The sequence below is a fragment of the Scylla paramamosain genome, chromosome 44 (assembly GCF_035594125.1).
Source record: "Scylla paramamosain isolate STU-SP2022 chromosome 44, ASM3559412v1, whole genome shotgun sequence".
NCBI classification, from domain to species: domain Eukaryota; kingdom Metazoa; phylum Arthropoda; class Malacostraca; order Decapoda; family Portunidae; genus Scylla; species Scylla paramamosain.
In genome coordinates, this window is record NC_087194.1 from 3,768,686 (window position 1) to 3,772,514 (window position 3,829).

Consider the following 3,829-nt stretch of genomic DNA (forward strand, 5'->3'; position numbering starts at 1 on the left):
TTATTCTGTCTGTTCTTCTTTTGTTTTTATTTATTTTTCTTGCTTTTTTCTATTCATGTTTTTTTTTTTTTGGTTCTGCAGTGTTTTCAATAATTATGTAGTTTAAAAATAAATAAAATGAAAAAAAGATGAAAAACTAAATTATTCTCTCTCTCTCTCTCTCTCTCTCTCTCTCTCTCTCTCTCTCTCTCTCTCTCTCTCTCTCTGTTCATATTTTTCTTTTTTTCCTTCTTCCTTTTTTTTCTATTTAGTCTCTCTCTGTCTCTCTCTCTGTCCATATTTTCTTTCTTTTTCTCTTTTTTTCTATTTAGTCTCTCTTTCGCTCTCTGTTCATATTTTTTTCTTTATCTTTCCTTCTTTTCTTTCCTTTTTTCCCATTTTGAGTTAGTGTAATTTTTTTTTTCAACGTCACGCAAATATTTAGGAGAACTCGTACAAAAATCAAATATTATCGTACAAAGGTCAAGACAGTATTCGCCCAGAGAACTGTATGGGATTATAAAATGAATTGTGTAGAAGCGAAAGGGTTAAATACTTCAAACCATCGCTTACTATGTCTTAATCACACACACACACACACACACACACACACACACACACACACACACACACACACACACACACACGCAAACGCATATCTCCCAGTTATTATTGGTCATTATCCGCTCTTCTTCTTTATCACCACCTTCCTTATCCACCACCACCACCACCACCACCACCTTCCGTCTCCCCAGCTACGGCCAGGTGACCCCGCGTTAATCAGGTGACCTAACGGGACTCACGCAAGGGCAGACTCATTATTAGGTCACATCAGTTCACAACTCAGCCAGCCTCCGGGGGTCTGGCCACTCATGACCTCACAGCACGAGAGAGAGAGAGAGAGAGAGAGAGAGAGAGAGAGAGAGAGAGAGAGAGAGAGAGAGAGAGATTTAAGTAGTTCTGCATTTAATTCGGTAGGCAATATTATTAATAATAATAATAATAATAATAATAATAATAATAATAATAATAATAATAATAGTAGTAGTAGTAGTAGTAATAGCAGTAGTAGTAGTAGTAGTAGTAATAGGAGGAGGAGGAGGAGGAGGAGGAGGAGGAGGAGGAGGAGCAAAAGTAGTAGTACAAAGCCACTGCAAAGAACAAGAAGAAGAAGAACAAGAACAAGAAGAAAAATAAACAAAAAAAAAAAACAAGGAGAAAATGCAGAACACGAAAATAAGGAAAGAAAAAAATGGATGAGAAATAGAGAGCGATAAAGTCATTAAAAGAACACTGTAGTAGAAGTAGTAGTAGTAGTAGTAGTAGTAGTAGTAGTATAAAAGACTTGCATATTAACCTCTATCTACCCATCTATTCATCTAGCATCGTCTATAACAGCGAGGCGAATCAATCTTTCTATAACCTCTGCTACATCAACGAGAGCTGCTAATTGCTATGAGCGTGGCTATGTAGCGGTGTACCCTCTAGTGCTGACGTACCGTGGTAGTGGGGGGAGGGGTGGGGAGGCTCCGAAACAGAAAACGAGATGGGGAGATCGTGGAGAAGGAGGAAACAAAGAAAAAAAAAAAAAAAAAAAGGCGTGTGAGGGAGAAGGAATGAGGGACAGAGACGAGGTAACTAGTATCCTTACATCTACTGGGACTAAACTAAGTGCCGTCTCTTCCTCTTCTAATATTTGGGGTTTTCAAGGGATGGTATGCGCGCGCAGGTGGAGGGAGGAGCGTTGATGTCCGTGGGGCGGCGCCGGTCACCAAGTCCACCGCGGCCCCGCCCCAGCCGTGCCAAAGAGGCGGAGCAAGGAGCACTACTCTTGGCATACCTCCCTCTACGTGTGCCTCCCATCGTTCCTCCCAGTGGATTAACACGCTAGCTAACACTTCATCATTTAGCAAAGCGATCTGAGGCTTCTACCACGCTCAAGACGCCCCTGTAGCCTTCAGTAGGGCACGGGTAGGGATGAAGGGCATTAAAGAAGGGGCGGGTAGGTTCAGGGTGTAAGAGGGGTGCCACAGGGGTGAAGAAGGCATCTTTTGAAGGGTTCAGTTGGAAGGGCGTGAGTCAGCGATCGGGTCATTCTACCGTTGTGATCAATAAGTGAACGGGTGTGTGTGTGTGTGTGTGTGTGTGTGTGTGTGTGTTGATGTCATTTACTTCGTGTTGATGACGTTCACTCGTTGCCACACCTGACCTGACCTAACGTAACCTAACCACACCAGACCAGACCAAAGCTAGCGTAATCCACCAACGCCTAACCTAACCAGTCCAAACCGATACAAACCTAACCCAACCAAAGCAAACCGAACCCAACCAACCCAAACCACAGAAAACCGAACCAGACCGAATCCAACCAACCCAAACCACACAAAACCGAGCCAAACTGAACCCAAACCACACAAAATCGAACCAAACCGAACCAAACTGAACCCAAACCACACAAAACCGAACAAAACCAACCCAAACCACACAAAATCGAACCAAACCGAACCCAACCAACCCAAACCACACAAAACCGAACAAAACCAACCCAAACCACACATAACCGAACCAAACCGAACCAGACCGCCCCTAACTTAACCTAACCTAATCAATAAGCGTGCGTGCGTGTGTTGGTGATATTTAGCGAGGCTGTTGATGACACACGCTCGTTACTGGACAGAACCGCGTGGGCTGGATGGTTGCCAACTGATCAACAAGGAAACTGCCATCCATCCAACCCTCCCTTCCTGTCTCCCTTATTTATTCTCCCTCTTCTCTCCCCCCTCTCTTTCCCTCATATTCACGCCCTCCTTTTCTCCTCTCACTCATTTCCCGGTTCTATCTTCCTCTCTCCCTTCCTTTCTCCTTTATTTATCCTCCCTCTCCTCTCTTCCTTTCTTCCCTCCTCCCCTCTCTTCATCTCCTCATACACTTATTCTCCCTTCCTCCCCCTCTCCCCTTTCCCTTTCTTTCCCTCATATTCACTCCTCCTCACTACCCCTTCCCCCAGTACCTCTCTCCCTCCCCATCACCACCTCTCCAACCATTCCCCGGTTCCCCATCTGTCCCCAGTAGGATCCAAACTACAACGATGATACACAAGTGAAAGAACCCGCTAGATCTTTTCAGAGGTCCTCCTGCGGGCGTGTGGCGGGGGCGTGGCGGGGCGTGGGGGAAGAAGCGGTAAGCGGTGACATGGATTCTTGGTTTGGGCACCTTTTTAATATGTATGTAAAGATTCTAAGGGCGTGGAATAAATCGAATTTTCTTTTCTGTATCTCACTCGTATCCGGAAGAGGAGGAGGAGGAGGAGGAGGAGGAGAATAAGAAGGGAGGATAGGAAGGGAGGAAGGTAAGTAGGAAGGAAGGAAGGAAGGAAGAAGAAGAGGAATAGGGGTAGGAGGAGAAGGAGGAGAAGGAAGAAGGAAGGAGGAAAGTGGGAAGGAGCAGGAGGAAGAGGAAGAAAGAAAGAAATATGGAAAGAAAGGTAGAAAGGAAGGGAGGAGGAGGAAGAAGAGGAGGAGGAGGAGGAGGAGGAGGAGGAGGAGGAGGAGGAGGAGGAGTGACAGAAAGAGAAGCGCATATTGCTGATTTTTACAATAATATATTTTTTTTTACAAGGATACCTCCTCCTCCTCCTCCTCCTCTTCCTCCTCCTCCTCCTCTCCTCCTCTTCTTTTGACTCCGAAGAAAAGTGAATCCAAAAATTTAAATCTCTCTCTCTCTCTCTCTCTCTCTCTCTCTCTCTCTCTCTCTCTCTCTCTCACTACCCATTAAGGAATTACGCACACTTAAAGGTAACAAGTAGGATTTAACTCTCTCTCTCTCTCTCTCTCTCTCTCTCTCTCTCTCT